This window comes from Acomys minous (genome assembly GCF_964271855.1).
Source record: "Acomys minous genome assembly, chromosome: 6".
Taxonomy (NCBI): domain Eukaryota; kingdom Metazoa; phylum Chordata; class Mammalia; order Rodentia; family Muridae; genus Acomys; species Acomys minous.
In genome coordinates, this window is record NC_140487.1 from 90863710 (window position 1) to 90883352 (window position 19643).

A 19643-nucleotide genomic window follows, 5' to 3' on the forward strand; every position below is an offset into this window, starting at 1 on the left:
TAGACTCCAAAGTGAGCAGGCTCTACTGGAGGTGTCTCTGGATTGTTTGGTTTGTCTCTGACCTTCCCACACCCTTCATATGGGCACAGACATGGACAGACGTGGGGCCTGCTGCTTCCAGGCCCCATGTCTGGTGTCTGAATTGAACAAAGACCTTCAGATATAGGAGAGAAGTCTGAGTTCACAGGATGAGAGGAATTTGAACTTAAATAGTAGGTAATGAAGAACAACAGATGTTTTGTAAATAGGAGGACATCATCCTGGCTGTACCGAAAGCAGAGACGTACAGTAGGAGGTTGTCAGGACAGTCCACATGAAAGATGCTTCAGGCCAACGCTAGATGACAGCTGCAGCATATTTAAAGGCAGGACTGAAAGATAGGATGCAGGCATTAGTGTTCACAGGAGCTAGAGACTGGCAGGGTCAGTGGTGAGTGGTAAGGCCGTGCACCAGCTTCACAGCACCTGGAGCCACCCTGCTTGTCAGCTAGGGGAGAAGAGGAGCCTGGAAATACACCAGGGAAGCACAAGCTAATTTAGTACATTCAAGGGTGATTTCACCTGGTTCCTTTTTGATATACTTTCTTTCTTTCTTTTTTTTTTTTTTTTTTTTTAAGACTCATCTCATAACAGAGGGAGAGCAGGCAGACAGATTGTGATCTTTGTTGGCTGCTGGCTCTGTGTCCCAATCAGAAAAAGAAATTACATGGTCTGGTGGGAATGGCAATATGGTGAGGGCGGAAGTGTCCTCTAGACTGGGAATCAGGAGACCTGATTCTGACGACAGCACAGGCCTCATCCCAGACAGTGCCCTTCAGCGAGTCCTCTAGGCTCTCTGAGGTGACTTTATCTTTACAAAGAAACTGAGGACTTTTTGACTTTTCTATCCTGCTGTGGGAATCAGAAGCACCCACAAAGGATTAAGTGCTATGCAAAGAGCAGACTTTCTACTCACACACATCTGGGTTTGGATTATGCCTCAGCCACATAGTCACATAGTAGGTGGGCCACTTTGAGCAGGATGCATAACCTCACCGTGCCTTGGTTTCTTAATCTGTAACTGTGAGGTAGAATGGTATGATGTTATGAGGTATCTGGTTATGATGACATTAAGGGATATAATTATATGCATTTTCAAAGGTGTCCAACATGATCAGTGGCCTTTGGCACTCTGGCTGTCCATGTTGCAGCAAGAATACATGGCTCGTGTGAGAGAGTTCCATGAGAGAGTTCTGTTTTATATTCTGAGGGGCCTGGCCCAGTTTTATAACCATGCCAGACATTGCTTCACCTGCAAAGTGAGGAAAACAATGAGCTGCTTCTCCAGGTTGTAACGGGTACATGGGGTAGGCTATGTTGTCATGACCGGACGGATCAACGTGCCACATGCTCAGTGATATTAGATACCGTTCTCTCACCTTTCTTTCCTGTCATTTGCTGTTGTTATGGTTGTGAAATGATAGATTCTGGGTACTTTGGGGCCATTCCTCAATAAGTCTTATTTACATTTTATTGGCCTGACAACTAATAAACATGCTATGTTCAAATGATTTAGAGAGAGAGAGAGAGAAGGATAAACTAGAATCATAAAGTTAGCCAGTGCTTCTCTGGCCTGTTTTTATGGTCTGGTTACAAGCCAAGAGGAAACAGCTCTTTAACATAATGAATGAGAAAAAGTATTGGGAACAGTGAGCCCGGGTCCGGTCGCTGTGGCCGTGCTGAAGTCAGCTGATGCTGGCTCTAAAGAATGGTAGCTAGCCAAGGGAAGATACCAAGATCTGTCAGCTAATGGGCCTCAGTTCAGACCTCACTGCATCCCTTGCAGTAGGTCCTCTGAAATGTTCATCAAACTCTTTTTAAATTACTCAACTATGCATAGTTCCAGGAAGATAGTTTGAAGGAGAGAGAACAAGGGAAAGAGACAGCTGCATCACAGAGAATAAATGTCTTGGCAGAGGAAAGATCTACTGGCCTGAGGGGTGTCGGGGAGGGGGCAGCAGGGGAGGGAGGCAAGAACTTTCTAGAAGGAAACAGTACTCAGCCCTCCAGAGTGAATGGGTGCAGACTGAGAAAGAAGGGGTGGAGCCACCTTCCTGGCAGAGGGAGAAGTACAAGAGAGAGCCCAGATGCCCAGAAGAGGATGCTCTGTCCAAGCATTCCAGGGTAGCTGGGGCTCAGCCAGAAACAAGCCATGATCAATAAACATGGGAGAAAGACCTGTGAAAGAGGGCACCGGCGCATTGACTATGCAGCACTAACAAGTACAAAACAGCTTTATTGTTTGTTTCCACTGGCTGTGTAGATAAATGAATATAGATAACAGATCCATAGATATGAGAGCCCTGGCAGGCCCAGAGAGCACCCAGTCATTCTCAGGAAATTAAGAAGGTCCAATTAATTCTAGTCACAAAACAGTCTCAGTTGAGCAATTACTGTGTCTGGTCTGATGCAAAATATTAAACCTCTTTAAAAAAAACAAACAAACAAACAAACCACCTTCCCTGCCCTTCTGGGGCCTTTCTCAGACAAGCCAGTCATGGTGACCCCTGTTCACACTTCTGGAGGTAAGCAGAATGAGGGATGACTAGAAAGGATCAGGACGGGCCTCTGGTGCCCAGGGGATGGTAGGGACCATGCCACGTGAGCCTCTTAGACACCCAACTTTCCAGTGCCTGATGGTAGTAGGGAGCTGCTCAGAGGGTCCCTCAGCTGGGCGTCCTTCCTCAACCCCAAAGGATGTAGAAGTTCTCCCCACTAGGGGGCCCCTGCTTCTCTCAGGTGGTCCTCCCCTATGAAGGTGAACTCAAGGCTGCTAAATTGTTTCAGCTTTCTCTCTTTTAAGTCCTGCATGGTGGTTTCGTGCCAGTATTGAAATGTGTGTCTTGGGGATTTCAGCTGAAGCCGGCTTTCAGTGAGTTCCGTGTCACATGCTCCCGTAGGCGACAGGTAAGCCTGAGCGGGTTGCCGCTCGTTCAGATATAGGGCACAGGGACGCATCAAGGAAGGTACCCCGGATGTTGGTTTGAAGAACATGGTAGAGAGAAGGATCAGCCAATCTCTTACATGTGGACTACTGGGGGCTGTGGGGCATTTTAGGCTCCGTGTGTGAGGTATTGTACATAAAAGGCCCGGGGGACATGCAAACGGTGAATGTTAGCAGACATATGGTTCTATGGTCCAGAGGCTCTGGAGAAAGACCTCGGCTTCGGACAGGTTCATAGTAAATACGACGTACTATGAAATCACAATACAGTGGCTTTCTTGGTGTCACCTTCCACCTCCTGAGTTAGTGAAAACAATGTTGGACTAGGAGTCAGGATCTCAGCCCCATCGTGGCCTTCTGCTGTGTGACCTTGGCGAGTTCACTTGACCTCTCTAGTCAGCGTGAGGTCAGATAGGCCTCAGGAAGTGGAAATGAATGAGTGAATGAAGGAGAGAAAGGTCTGGCCTTTGTCTGTTAGACCACCTGGCTCGGTGAGGTGACGACAAGGTCTGTGGTCTGAGCTGCTCTGTGTGCTGCTCTGTGCTCCTGAGTGTGTGCTGGAATGCTGCCTGGGTTTCCGTTCTTGCTGGGAAGGTTATACTTTTTGGGTGGATGAAGAATAGGAAGAAGTTAGGTCTGACATGTTCGTTGGCATTTCTCTCAGATAAATCAGACACCTTAGAACTTTCCAGTTTCTTATTTGTCACACCCAGGGTCACAGTTTTGCAAAGATTAATAAGAAGAAAAAAATAAAAACCTTCAACTAGAGGCTCGGAGAGTAGAATAGTAAAGCTTACTCAAGTATGATCCTTATTTTTTTTTTTTTATTCTCACTAAAGATATAAACTGGGGTTTGCGCTTTAAATCGGAATGCTGACTAGACTAATGGGTGAAGGAATAGTAGCAGCATTAGTGATGGGAGCATCATAGCAGTGAGCTCTGCACCGGAGCAGCAGCTGTAGCTCTGGCTGCAACTTGCCATGCAGCTTTGGGGAGGCCAGTAAGCCTTTGCGTCCCAGTTTCCCCACCTCTATAGGTTGGAGGATGAGATAATAGTTCTGCAAGCTTCTTTCCAAATCAATAGGCAGATAGGTAGACATTCAGACAGATGGAGATAGTTACTTAACTTGAACCTTTGAGGCAGAAGTAGAGGAAGTGAAGCTCAGAAAAAAAATCAAATGACATTCCAGGCCTGCCCGTCTACCAAGTGTTAGAGTTGGGGGTTTAAATCCTGACCCGGTGCAGCTCAAAGTGCCGCCTTGGCAAGTCATCTTGCCTCCCTCCCCGCTCCCTTCCCATGGCTTTCTAGAGGACAGGAACTTTTTTTTATGAACTTCAGAGAGGCTGGGACTCACACAACTTCTACAGCTTCCCTACCTCCAGAAACCCCTCCCCGTAGGACCTGCCCCTGACACTAACCGGTCTGTCATTCCTGATGACCCAGACCCAGCTCTGCTGACCATTAGCAGCTTCTGCCTTACCTGTAGCCACCTTGGCCTTGGACCAATTGACTCCCACGGTCATGTCAAAGTGTGCCCTGGCTCCTGAATGCCCACTATTTAGCTGGAAAACCAAAATGCCATTACCTTTGTTCTCCATGCCTCCTTCATGCCCCCAAAAATGAGGTTTGCAAGGTTTTATCTGCTGTTGTCAAGTTTATAGCCATAATTCGAAATGCTGTTAATATTACTGTCAGCAGAGAACTACAAATTACAAAGTTGTAAAGTTACTTTATAGTGATAACTGTCAGCCTTCACTAGTGGTGCTGCAAGGCTCCATGGAAACCACACTGATGATAAAGAGCATTTATTGTTTCAGGATTGCAGCTGTGAGCTTGCAGACAGGAGGCCTCCTGGCTGATTCCCAAGTCACCTGAACCTGCTTTTCTGCGCTCATGTTCACTTGCACATCTATGCATACCAACCACTTGTCTCCCCACTTTCTTGTTGCACAAATGTGGGGAGGGCTCTTAAAGTCGAGGCTTTAACACAAATTCAGTTTCAACCAATTGCAGTTTTCTTTTTTAAGCTTAGTTTTGACCAATCCAGAAGACGGCAAGGACCACCAAAGGGTCACACCGTAACTGCTTTAAAAACTCAGTGTTTAATTGATGGAGGCTCTACGTAGACAATGTACGTCTACTAATTTTTTTGCCCTTAGACAAATAGAAAAGGCAACTCAGGAAAGTATATAGAGATCTGGGGAAAGGTTTAGGCACTCTAACTGACACTGTTAAATTCATTATTGATTAACAAGTAAAGGTGTCCCCCCCACCACCACCACTATACACTACTGCCAAAACTGAGGCCACTCTGGCTTGTGGGCAGAAGCTGTCAGCTGTTCTGAGAAACAAGGAAACGCTGGCCTTTCCCTGCTTTGCTGCTGTCATCAGCCCCTGAGGCTGTTTTCATTTCTGGCCTTCAGTTTAAATCAGATACCAATAAAATGATACATGAGGCCTGAAGGACCATAGTGGGGAGATGGGGGAAAGCACAAAATTGCAAAGAAGGGCTTATGGGAGAGGATGTAGGGAGCTTTCAGTCCTAAGATTGGCATTGTTGAGAAAACCAAAAACAACAAACAAACAAAACCTACCAGACTCTTTAGCTACTCCTTCCAAAGTTACGAGCTATGAAAACTAGCTAAATAAGGGAAGTTTTCCTTGGAATAGGGACCTTTAGGAGCTACGTATTTTCTTTGGCCAAATCTCTAGAGAGTAACCACATAGCCGAGTAACACACATGTTCCGGATGGCTCTAGAGTTCAAAACAAAGCCCAGCGTGAGGCAGCCCCGTTCTGAATCCGTGCATGAGGGGTGATGACAAGAGGGGTCTAGAACCAGGGGCTGTACTCAGCATGAACTGTTGCTGTCTGAGGGCACAGAGCAAGTCGTGGCCTCTGCCTGGAAATGGCGCCAGTACAGTGGAGATTGGCATAGGGTGACTTCAGTGTAGTGTGGTGACAGAGCGGAGAGCGGGGCAGATATAAAGAGTATTTAACTGGGTGTTGGGGACACAAGAGGTGAGAGTAGACGCATCAAGGAGATACTATCATATAGGCCTAGCGTAGAAGGAGAAGGGTGCAGGAGTCTCTGCAGACAGAAATCAGCCTAGACAGCAGCTAGAACCCTGAGAGAGCCACTTTCCTCTCTGGTCACGTGTAGGCCTTCAGTGACAGATGAGTACTGTGAGGTGACGAGGTGGGAGAGAGCTGTGGGAATCAGCTAGCACAGGGCTGGTGGTCCCAAGCAATGTGGTAGGGAAAATACCGTCCCTGGAAGGTATGAGAGGACGGATCACTGGGTCAGCTGAGCTAGGCAAGTGCACCATGATGCCATGCCTCCCTGCCAGCTCTTTTGTTTGTTGGTTTGTTTGTTTACTTTTTAAAAGGATGTTTTACTCAGGGAGATTGTCTCTGAAAGTAAGTCCACGGGTTGCCCGTTTCTCTTTAGGAAACAACCTGGAGTTTCTCAGATTACACCGCCTGGCCCAGGTTTGAGGATATTGCCTAGCAACGTTATCAGCTGCGGTACAGTGTTCTGCTGTGAGGTTCACAAAGCACATTCTTTATTAATCAGTCATCAGCCACTGATGTGCTATATGATTTTGAGCAAACTGCTTCCCTTCTGGGATCCTAACTATAAAAATGAAGGATCTGGACAAAGAGCCTCACCCACCAGACATCGTTCAAAGAGTTGAATTTAGATTCAACTCACATTTGTTGAGCATCCGCCAGGTGCTGAACACAGTCACTCTTAGGAATTTGTCAGAATCCTGAAGTACCAGCCATTCTCCACAGAACAACCTCAGAATCAACATCACGTCTCACTCCGGGCTGCACACCCGGCCGAGACACATCGCCTGGCTAGTGTTTCCTTCTGTCAATATTTTCCTCAAGATGATAAATGTGCTGCCAATAAGAGGAGGCAGCTGCCAGCTCTGCCTGAGACAAGGCCCTTTAGCTGGGGCTATGGCCGTGATTGGCTTGTTGATGTGTCTCTGAAGACAGGAGTCCTGACTGGGAGGGAACAGGAGGGAACTCTGAGGAGGCTGAGGACCAGAGCTCTCAGTCTACACAGATTTGCCTTGGGTTGCTAGGGCTTCTTTCTCTTATTCTAATCCTCTGACCACCCCTAAAACACACCGTCTTTGAAGAGATCAGCCATAAAGTCAAGAAGCTTAGGGCAGAATCTGTATGTCACCCATGGCATGTTAAAAAACAGGGTAAGGAAGAACCTGGCCTTCTCCACAAGGCTGATCTGGATGCAAAGCTCGGATCTGCTGTTTGCCAGTTGTGTGACTCTGAGCTAGGTAGTGATTTGATTGTCCTGATTCTCCATCTGCTCATCTGCCATGATGTTCATTATGATACTTACCTCACAGGGATGTTTTGAGTAGATGCAAACATTGGGAAATTTGCACCAGTGCCTGTTCAATTACCATGAACATAGTAGGCACTCAGTGAATTGTACCACTATTTTTACTCTTACTAGCCAAGTACTGAATTAGGTGAAATCAAGTTATACATTTCTGGGCCATCAGAATAGAGGCAATATGCTTACACTGTATGCGTCTTGGATTCTTAGGGTGGCTCTTGTGACTTTGAAATAACAGTGTGTTTTTCTTAACAAAGAGTTTGGAGTACTCAGATACTTCTTCGGGATTAGAGGTCCATCCATAACTGTTCTCATGAGCACAGTTTTTAAAAATGCCTTTAGCAGGGCAAAGTCAATTAGCTATCAGGATCAGAATTAAGCCAGTAGTGAAGCTTGGCCAAGGCCAGAGCTCAGAGTGGCCAAGATTTCACATTTGGTCTCAGTTATACACATGTGGAAAGCACTCCCTCTCTAATCTGGAATTGAGGAAACAAGGGTCGAGAGCTGATTTGCATAATAGAATTCAATAACTGGCAAGTACTCTGAGTTTGATTTTGTCATGTGATCACAGAGCACTCACCCTCCATTTTTATCTCTTGGTTTTCCATTCTCCTTTTGTATCTGTTCCATGAGATTGTGCAGATCACATGCATAGGTGAGAAGTGAGTCTGAAACCTATTCCCTTCTGCAATCACGAAAGGAGGACTTTTGGGGGGTGGTACAGGGAGAAGAGGGAGGCATGCCACCCTTTAGAACAGAAACCACGTTTGAAAGAGGTAGAGATAGGGACAGGCAGCCAGGCAGCCAGGAAGAACCCAGATAATTTCAGTGTCACACTCCTGTCCACAAAGTTCTGTTGTCATGGGGAAATGTGTTAGCCATAGGGCTGATAACCCAGAAAACTAATGGGGTGTCTGGCTTCTCACTCCTGGCTTGGCGCCTTTCCTCTGCTACCTCCTGATTCAGAGAAACACCTGGAGAGTCTGGCAACAGCTCCCTTGCAGTTCCCTGAGGTTGAGGCGCCCCCTCCTGCCCCCAGGGTGTATGGCTGCCAGAGAGAGCCAGTTCTTTCCCAGGAGAAGACTGAAGAAGGCCCCTTCCTTTGTCTAGGTTGAGGCCTGAGCTTTGAGCACCCCACTCCTTGCTCCTAGTTTTTTAGGGGGAGTGGCGAGAGAAAGAAGTGCACTTTCTGATTTCTCCCGGTCTCAGCAAACATGAACGTCTCTTCCTTACCTGCCATCCCTCTTTGCACTTTCTCTTCTCCACTTATATTTTTTTGTCTTTTCACCCATTTGGCTCTCTCTTAGACACACCCGTACTTTCACCTGTGGCTATCAACCCCCCCACACACACACACACCTTGTCCACTCCTTTGTCTTCACCCCCCCACTCAAACCCCTTTCCTGCTTCCCATAGCTTTAATTTGTTCCTCGTGTGTCCTTTTACTCTTATCTTGCAGAGAGTGGTTTGGTGCTCATATTGAATTTAAATCCAGTTTTCCATTGAGATGACTTCAAGTTAGTCGCTTAGCGCTTTGACTCTGTACTCGACTGGGGGTCAGAGGAGTGATGTGTCCAAGTATGACTCCACCTCCAGCTCCCACAGGGACTCAGCAGTCCTTTCTATTGCTCATCTCCCTTTCAGCCCCATCTACTGGCAGGTCTTTTCCTGTTGTTTTTCTCTTTTCAACCCTGCACATCCATGCCTTTTTCTCCTTCTTTCTTCTTTTCATTCTTGGTACTACAATTCAGAATCAAATTCAAATGCCATTTCTTAAGCCTTTCAGGAAACTGGAGACCTTACGTTTCCCTTGAAAGAACTTCCTTCCATAGTCTGGTCTCTCCTCGGCCTCCCCACGGAAAGACACAGGGCTTCTTGTCTAAGTGCCTGATAAAGGGCTCTGAGCTGGGCTGAAGGAGAGCCGGGGGACATCTCAAGTCAGGGCATCTTTGTTTATAGTGTACCTTACAAGGAAGCTTTATGGCAAGGAAGGAGTCATGTCCCAAGGCCCCACGAGACCACGAGACACCGTGGTCTGTGTGCCCAAGGCCAGTGACTTGAAATTACTTGCTAATTTACTTATGATTTGTGGCAAATTGCATGTAGTGCCATAAAGCAACCAAGGGGTGGTTTCCTAGCACCAAAACTCCTAAGAAGACATTGATTCAAGAGAATTATGATGTGAGTCCTGGAGAATAGCCCTGGCCTATGGCCTCATGAGCATTCCTTCAGCCTGAGCATCACAGGGCTGTCTTTCATAGTGTCCCTTCATGAGAGCCAACTGCACAATCTTGAAACAGAGTCTAAGCATACAGCTGTCTGTGGTCCAGCTAGACACCAGGGTAATCCGATGTATCTATACAGCATCCTTCTAGCTGTCCTCAAAGATGGTCATATATCTCATCCCAGATGCAAAGAAAGGCGGGGTCAGCAAGTGGTACAGGGCCAGGTCCTTAGGAATGCAAGCTGTGAAATTACATGGCTCTGTTTTCCTTTCTAAGCCTGTGTATCTTTGGGCAACTCACCTTGACCTCTCTAGGTTCTAAACATCTGGATAGAGATGATAGCACAAACCCCTCAGGGTCTTTGTGAGAAGGAAACGAGCTGGTATAAGTACCGGACACCCCGACCGGCTTCTCGTAGGGGTTGGTAGCTTTTCCCATGCTGCAGGATTCTGTGTGATGTCATACTGGGGCACAGTCAGAGAGCCACTGAAAGGCCATCTGCGTGCTGAGTGGAGACTTGCCTGCGATACCACAGTCAACCAGTTTTAAAGCAAAGGGGCTTCTTCTCTTGACTTTGCCCATATAAAAACTGACTGTCCTCTGAGTCTACTCGGTGCACTGAGGGTAGCCTGTGATTTCCCAGACTCTCTCTCCTTTGGCAAAGCATTTTAGGAAAAATTATACAATAGGCTGTCCCTGGGATTGTGGGAATGAAGCATGTTTAAGGCATAAGGAAGGTGCCTGGAAAGTTGTTTGTCAGCACAACCGACCTCAGTGCTAAGCGCTCCACCATCCATCTGAAGCAGTCACTATTTTCTTTCAGGAAAGGAAGCACTGACTCTTTGTGCTCGCTCACTTGGGCGTGGGGGCATCACACAACTTAAGCAGGGCCCAGACAGGCCTATGGCCCCACAGTGCCTGCTGTGTCTCCTGTGCTCCTCTACAGAGTACCCAAAGGACTCCTGCTGCCTGGTCCCACAGCTTCTCAGTCTGACGCTTCCATTGTCCCTGGGGAGTCAGTAGACCTCCCAGCTCTGGTCGAATAGACTCCTGCTTCCAGAGTCCTGTCTCCCCTTGTTTGTTTGTTTCTTTGTTTGTTTTTTTCCTAAGTAACTGAGAGCTTTTCACTAAACCATGGCTTCTCACGAGGAAGAGTTACTGAGGGGGAGTTAGTGGGCTCTGCAGAAGTTACTGGGTTCTGCCACAAGTCATAGATTGCGGAGTGGGACAAGAGGGACCAATGATTTCACATGTGCATGACTAATCCAAAGCACTTTAATCTTCAAAATGTCAGATTTTATGGTCAGTGGCTGTTTTGCAGTGGCACTGCGGCCAGCATGGAAGTGCCACCTGAAAACAAATGCATCATTGATTGTGTCAGGAAGCAAGGACCCAGGAAAAACCCATTATGTTCCTGGAGGGCAGAGAAGCCAGTCAGGGTACGACTCAGTAACTACATTTCTTCTTCAGGCTTTCATTTTCCCATCAGTAAAAGGATGAAAGGCAGAAAAATGTAAAATAGATATTTACCACTCTGTACACAGCTCTGTGCTGGGCACTGGGGATTAATGATGAACAGGACTGTTTGCTGGGGCAAGTTAAACTACAGTGTTTCTAACATCCTCCTCACAGATATGTCACAAATTCAAGGCACAATAAAGCATGGGTGGTGGGTCAAGTCCTGAGGGCCTGATGAGGGTGTCCTGGATCTTCTGTGGCCCAGGCAATATGGGTTCAATGTCAGACATACAAAAGTGAGTAGGAACAGGAAGAAAAGCCAGGGAGCACACAGAAATCCATATGCTTATTCATAACAAGCATAACGTACTTGATAAGAGATTTCTAGTCATTCCTCTGTCCTTGCCTCACGCTAGGGACTGAGAACCTGAAAATGGCCAGGCAAGGTCCCTGCATCCCTGAGTGTAGGGTCTGGAGGAGCTGACACACAAATATGGCTATGGATGAGGGTGTCCTTTGAGGACACCTAAGATAGAAGGGTACATGAGGAAAAAGGGGCATAACTTCAGCAGTGGGGAGGGATGGCTTCACAGAAGAGGAATCCTTGAGCAGAAACTCCAGGAATGAAATGACCATTCTAGGCCAGACTCAGAGAGGGAACATAGGGTTTGTAAGACCCAGGGGAGCCTGAGAGGCAAATAAGACCTCCCAGATGAGCCTCCCACTGAGTGTGCCTGTGGGAACTCAGCACTTCCATGTCCACACTGGGGAGGAGGAGGAAAGCTTTGCAGTATACCAGCCCAAGAAAAGGAAGGTGTTGCTTCTCTAGCAAAAGACCCAACATTCAGACTGGAGCATCCCAAGGCCAGGAGCAAACAATCTCCTCACTTCTGCCTTCACTGGGAAACACATCCCATTCTTTCCGAAAGTGGTAGCATGAGAGCTGAAGAGGCCTTGGCTTGGCACTATGTGGGTGGGGTCCACCCCTGTCTGCCCACTGAGCACTTGTCATCTGCCCTGACCTACCACCCCACCCCCACTCAAGGTCTATTTCCTTCAGGCCCAACCTTAATCACCCCTCTCTGGCTGCTTAGCTGGTAGCAGAGAGCAGAAAGTCACCTTTGATTCTGAAATATACTAGCTGAGGATATTTTATGACCTTGTCAGGACAAAAGACAATGGGATGCCTTCAAATTGAGGACCCAGCCTTTTGAGGGTCACAGCTTCAGCAGTCTCAAGCTCTGACTCTCAGTGAGACATCTCTACTGGGTGCCACCACACCTCTCCTACCATGGTTATGCAGTATGTTTAGGGGCTGAAAGGACAGAGTAAGGGGTCTAGTGTGGAGGTAGACTGCTCTCACACCCCAAGCATGTCAGAGGGTCAAGAAGGACAGAGCAACTGGAGACCACTCCCTGGAGAGGAAAGGCATAGTAATGTTTCCCACATAGACATGTGCACTAGTACAAGAGCACAATAATCTGTCACAATAACCCTGGAAAGGAGGAGCAGACACTCCAATTCATGGTTTAGAAAGCAAGGAGTTATGAGCACCTCTTAATGTGTAAAAGATACATAGTCACCAAGTGGCTACATTACAGTTCTTCATAAGAACATACATACATACACATACATACACACATACATACATGTGTATGTGTGTATATATTAGAGAGAGAGAGAGAGAGAGAGAGAGAGAGAGAGAGAGAGAGAGAGAGAGAGAGAGAGAGAGAGAGAGTTCTTGTCTTTAAAGATTCCTTTGTGACTCTAAAGGCCAGCATAATAAACTGGCATTCTGGAGACCAGGGAAGAACCATTCAAATCAAATGCTACAGGCTACAGAATTTCCTTTTTTTTTTTTCTTTCTTTCTTTTCTTCTTTTTTAAAGATGGGTCTTTATTTCTACTCAAGACTTCAACTGATTTCCCATCACACTATGTAAAAAAAAAAAATAACCTGTAGTACTCAAAGCCCATCAATGTACCTGTTAATCTCATCTGCAAACACTTCACAGAAACATCCAGAACGATGTTTGGCCCTGTATTGTAGTCCATCAAAGTTGACCCATGACCTATCATGGTAGTATAGAGTTTGACTACAGGTCTTTGGCTTCAAAGCCTAACTGCAATCACATCAGAGCACCCGAAGGATCCCTTCTGGGTCTGGACAGAGAGGAGATCTCAAGTGGTGCTATTTCATCCCAGGTTAACATCTAGGTATGGAGGTCACAATGGAGGCGCCATTGGGTCTAGTTTTGAAACACTGAGGTTGAAACAGTTTCTATCCTCACATTCTGCTGAAGGCACACAAAGTCTGGAGGTGAATGGGGAGAATACTCTAGAGTAGGCATCATCAAAATAAACCTGAAAGACTAAACAGAGCACATTAAAACTAACCTATGCTGGGTCATCGCACATATCTTTAATCCCAGCACTGCATGAAGCCTCTACATATACTGAAGCCACGCTGGTCTACATAGTGATTTTCAAGTCAGCCAGAACTACATAGAGGGGCTGGAAAAGGAAGAAGAGAAACTTGCTTTTCTGGAATGACAGGGTTATACAAAGGTGGCCTTTTGGTACCAGATCATAGATTCAAATGCCACGTGCCACTTTTATTTTGAGTTTCTAGTCAATAATGAACCAAGAGAAAGTTCTTGAGATAGAGTAGCATGAGATTATTATAGTAACATATATATAGTATATATATATATATATATACTATATATATAGTAACATATATATAGTATATATATGTGTGTGTGTGTATGTGTGTGTGTATGTCTGTGAGAGGAAACATTATGAAGTCCATATTTCATCTCTTTCATTAAGAAGGAAATAAATAGCAGTGACTAAGAAGTCTATCTTCTGGCCTCTAACTAAAGCTGCAAAGTTAAGAAGGGCCAATTTGTCATGTGGCAGATACCATTTCAGGCATTTCACCTTATTTAATCTCAAAATAACCATATACATTGATAGAATAGGGAGTCTTGTTCTCACATGATTGACAAAAACTCTAGAGTTTAGAGAGAAAGAGATGTTGCCCAAACCACACAGCTAGTGTTTTGGCTAGGGGCAGCATTCTCACAAGAGCTGCCAAATTCTGCAGCCTACACTTTCAGACACCAAACTCCAGTGGTAGCTTCGGCTGGAGAAAAATCTCCAAATGCTTAGTTATGAGGAATAGAAAGGAGTTGGTTAAATGAAGAGAAGTAAGTGTGTGTGTGTGTGTGTGTGTGTGTGTGTGTGTGTGTGTTGTAGTGGGATTGAGGTGCTGAGGGGATGCCTCAGTCTGTGAAGTGCTTGCCAGTTTAACCTGCAGTACTCACATAAATTCTGGTTTTGGTGGTGTCCATCTCTCACCCCAGCACTGAGGTGGGGCATGGAGAGGAGCAAGCATGCTTGGAACTTGCTGGCCAGCTAGCCTAGCTGGACCAGTAAGCCCAGGCTCCACAAAATGGAAAGTGACAGAAAAAGTCTTCTTATGCTGGCCTCTAGCCTCCAGACATGTGCATCCCCATATCTCCCTACATGAACATGTACACATGCATACACATACACAAAAGAGAAAAAGAGGATTTGAAACCAAATTCTCATTTTTCTCGACTAGAATGTCTGATTAGGAAGCAGGGAGATCTGATCTTACTTGGTAAAGATTGAGTGCCATGAGAAGAGACCTCAGAAGGGACCACAGCAGATGCAGACTAGCAGTCCGTCTTAATCTCCTGACCTGATCATTTTCAAGTTGGTGGTGGGATAGAGGTCAGGGTGTGAGGTCAGCACATACTGCTGGTGGGGTTTCTGCAGGTGCTGGCCACTACAGCCTCAGTCTCTCCAGAGTTCAACACACTTACAGTGAAACTGTCACATGAGCTCCCATGAGGGTTAGAGATGTCCTGACTGTGGCGGTTTGGATGAGATGTTCCTCATATTGTCTGTCATGTGAATACTTGGTCCCCAGTTGCTGGCCTTGTTTAGGTAGGGTAAGGCGATGTGGCCTCACTGGAGAAGGTATGTCCCTGGAGGCAGTCTCTGAGGCTTCAAAAGCCACATGCCATTCCCAGTTTGCTCTCTCTGCTTCCTGTTTGCTGTTCAAGGTGTGAGCTCTTGGGTCTCTTTGCCAACATGATACCCTGTTACGATGAGTTCTTACCTCTCTTGAGCCATAAACCCAAGTAAGCCCTTTCTTCTCTAAGTTGCCTTGTGCATGTTGTTTTACCACAGCATAGAAAAGTAACTAACCCAGTGTCCATCTGTGGCCATCACCTTACCTGGTGGGAGGCATCATCTGTTGTAATTAGCCTTCATTAAAACGCTGATTAGTAACATCTTGCCTGGACCAGGTGGATGATGGGATTGCTCTCGTCACTGTAAATGCTGTTGCTCTTTACAGCTTTTACACACCATGAACACTCCTGCATGGCCCCAAACTGAAGAAAATGTATAAACACTTCTGAAGATGGAACCAGGAACAAGGATATGTACTAAGATAAAGATGGATTCCCGAGGGCGGAGCTCAACATCATAGAGGAGGCATCTACTGAGAAGCCATAGTTGACACCTTCCTGCAGAGGCATTTGCCTGGTGCAGTGGCTAGTTGGTTATCTTTTGAGTTTGAGGTTCTTTTATGCATAGCATATACTATATAGCACATTATTACCACCCCATCTCCATAGAGATCTAGGAGATATTTTAGGGGGGACAAAGAGTGGGAGGGACCTGGAGAAAGAAAGACAGCTGGACACAGAGACCTGCCATGTCATCTAGCAGGGCTAAGGCATAAATATCAAGTGGGAGGAGAAGGGATGGGTCTGGAAGGGGCAGAAAGAGTCACAGCCTTGAGCGAGGCAGTGAATACCATGTTGGATATGCTCAGGTTCAATGCAGAGAATGAAGAATCATTATAGAGGTTTAAGTCAAGAAAAGCTGCCTTTCAGACGTGCATCCTGGCGAGTCAGTCTCGGCATGGGTTGGATAGCAGCAAGAAGAGACCAGAGCCATTGCAAAAGTGACCACAAAGCTGGAAGCAGGAAAGAAGCATATTAGTGTCAGTTCTGAGCTGGAGCTGGACTCAGGAGAGCCATTGGCTGTCCTGCTGAAGGGAGACAATAGATCCAGCCAATCACAGGCCTTAGCATTGGTTTCATAGGAAGTAGTGCACAGATGAGGGCGCTGACTGCCCAAAAAGAGAAATTAAGGCCGAAAAAGTCTCAGTTTCAGTGTAAAAGGCAAAGGACACATTCTGATTTTGGTCTCCTTGTATCTCTTTGACCTCTGTGGAACAGACAAACTTCATCAGACTTAATCTCCCACAGTCAAATTCAGTTGTACAGATCAGAACACCAGAGCATCCCAGTGATAGCTGATGTCTCATGTACCCATGGCTGGAAGCTTTTCATCCTATCTTTTCTGTGGGTTTTAAGAAATTTAATTCTGCCAGGTGCGGTGGCGCACGCCTTTAATCCCAGCACTCGGGAGGCAGAGGCACGCAGATCCCTGTGAGTTTGAGGCCAGCCTGGTCTACAAAGCTACTCCAGGACAGCCAAGGCTAACACAGAGAGACTCTGTCTCGAAAAACCAAAAGTATAAAATAAAATAAATGAATAAAACTAAAAATAAAAAAGAAATGTAATTCTTTTTCTAGGTACCTATCCAATGTAAGTGGTTTTTTGTTTTTGTTTTTTTTTTTTAATGTTACCTTTTTTGTTTTTTCTGTCTCTGAGTTGTTTTGTTGTGAGTATTCTTTATCTGCATCTGTTCCCCCTGTACTTCTCTTTTCCGAATTCTCTCTAGGTCCTGGTCTCTCACACACCTTAACTCCCTCCCTCTCTCTCATGTCTGTCTTTCTCTCTCCATCCATCCCCCTTCCCTCATTCTTTCCCTCTGTCCTTCCCACCCTTTTTTTTCCTTCTCTATCCTGTTCTGATTAGACAAATGACTGAGGGGCAAGACCAGTCTTTGCTCAGTGGTTAATTGATGGCTGGTGTAGAACTGCCTAAGTGAGGGACTCTTGTCATTAGCAAGAGATGGGTTGCCTTGGCCCACAACTAGGAAACCTTTGAAATCCTGCATCTAAATTACTATTCTTTTGACTGCTGCTAGTGATGCTAATTAGCCGTGTTAATTGGATGTTTTGATATTTGAAGAGCAAAGCAATCCAATTCCTTCCTCCAGAAAGCCAAAATTATTAATGAACTTGGCAGCAGCCTTGGCTTTCTTTCCACAGTGGGCACAGCCAGAGATTTCAGGGCAGGCAAAGGGGTTCTTCCCAGGAAGTAGCTTGCCTGCTCTTGGGGAGAGGAAGAGACCCAGAAGGTGGCTATGTGCTTCCTAGTGGTGAAATCCTCCAGTGAGCCTGAAGAGCCTTTGACTCAGAGACCAAACATAACATTGAATGGCATAAGGGAGGGCTGTGCCCTGCTGTCACCCTGCACAGCCACGCTGGATGCTTGGATCTCAGTGTTTTGTAGGACACCCGATACAGAGTCAGCACTTAAGATGTTTTACTGAGTAAACAGTCAAGAATGTGTCTGCTTTCTGAAGTCAAACTTGAGTTCAAATAAATCAAGACAATTTTTAGTTGGATGTGTTAAGTAAGTGTTACTTGGCCTCTCCGAGTTTCAGTTTTCCTCTAAAGCAAATATTGGCCAAGAGTTTTGATGACTATAATTCCTGCTGAGCTGTCACACTTTATGGATACTTTATCATCCCTAAACGGATACCTGGAAACTCACCAGTTCAGCCCGACTCTTTATTGGTCTTAAATTATAAAAGAAATGAAAAGTAAGGATCAGATATGTGTAGAATTAGGGGAGAATGTTGAGGAGTCTGGAAAGACTTCTTAAAGAGGACTGGTCCTCAGCTGGGTCTGATTACTCACTCCCAGGAAGAGAACTGCGAAGAGGAGGAAGAGAAAGGCACTGCACTAGGGATTCAGAGGCTAGGACTACCCCCTTGGTCTGAAGTGCAAAGCTCAAGATCTCTAAGGATTCGGACAGCTCCATATGCAGGATTCTCTGAATCTATTTCCATCAGATCCTTTTAAGATTAATTATTGTTATTTTTTATATCCTCATCACAGTTTCCCTTCCACATCCCCTTTGAGTTCTTACCCCCTCTGCTCACCCCCACCATTCACTCCTCCATTTCTAGTCAGAAAAGGGCAGGCCTCCCATGGGTATCAACCAAACATGGCATATAAAGTTACAATAACATTAGGTACTTCCTCTCATACTAAGGCAGGACCAGACAACCCAGTGTGAGGAAAAGGATCCCAAAGGCTGGCAAAAGAGTCAGAGACAGCTCCTGCTCCCACTGTTAGGAGTCCTACAAGAAGACCAAGCTGCACAGCTGTAACATTTATGCAGAGGGCCTAGATCAGTCCCATTCAGGCTCCCTGGTTGTTGGTTCAGTCTCTGTGAGCCCCTATGAGCCCAGGTTGATTGAAGTATTTTTCCCCAGAGAGAAAGACATAATGTAGAAAGAGTCAGAACTGCATGTTGTTGGTGAAAGAGACCTGACATCTCCCAATCGAAAGGAACAATCTGGAGAGGGACCTGGCTTACAATCTGGTGGCATTAGGCAGGAGTCTACAAAGCACCTCAGCCATCAGAAGACAAGGTGTGCAGATTTATTTATGTGCACATACCTATATCTATTTTGCCGTATTCCCTATTGTTATGCACACACATGTATAGATACCCATAATACAGATTGTGTATATACGATAAAGAGCTAACTTGTATGATTATGGAGGTTGTCAAATTCCAAGATGTACAGTCAACAAGTAAGAGTCTTAAGAGATAGTAAATAGCTACAATATCCATCTAAAGGCCCAAGAATGGGGAGAGCTGATAGTGTAAGCGCCAGTCCAAAAGCCAGAAGACGTGAAACCCAAGACAGATATTTTAGTTCTTGTCCCAAAGCCAAGAACGCTAATGTCTAGTTTAATCAGGCAGGCAGAAGGAGCTCCTCAGTTCTCAGACTCCTTTCTCTATGCATCTCTTTAGCTACATTGGATGAAACCCACCCACAGTAGAGACAGCAGCCTGCTTTGCTCAATCTCTCTGTTTAAATGTTCATCTGATCTACATATGCATGCCTGTCCTGTCTCTGACACTCTGTGCCCTAAGCATGTTGATACATAAGTTAGGTCGCACAGAGGGTGAGTGACTTATGGGACATTTTCAAACACAACGAGAGAAAGAAAGTACAGGTCAGATGGTGTGGCCCTCAGTTCCAGAAGTGCCATACAAACATTAATGTGATACTGTATAACTGATCACAGGGTTGATCAAGGGCTGGTAGGACTAATTTGATACATCCCTTGCTTTTATAAAAGAGGAGAGAATGAAGAACAAAGGAAGAATAACCAGATAGAGAATTTCAGAATGCTATTTTGTAAGATGGAACCACAAGATCATCATGGAGGAGAGACTGGACAGGGGTTCAGGGAGTGGACCACAAAAGGCTTTAATGATAATGCAGACCGAAGGGTGCTAGTATTACCAAAGGTCTCAGGGCAGGCAGCTATCTCCTGGGGTCAAGTTGCAACAACTGTGTGGAGCACTAGCTTCTAGCCTAGCACTTTTGTTATTTCTTTGG

At 45.8% G+C, this 19643-nt stretch overlaps 1 protein-coding gene across 6 annotated transcripts in view; it reads left to right on the plus strand.

Annotated features, from left to right (window-relative positions):
• LOC311600411 (BEN domain-containing protein 5) overlaps positions 1–19643 on the plus strand; it is a 1156253-nt gene that overhangs the window by 1112487 nt on the left and 24123 nt on the right. The window lies entirely within an intron of this gene.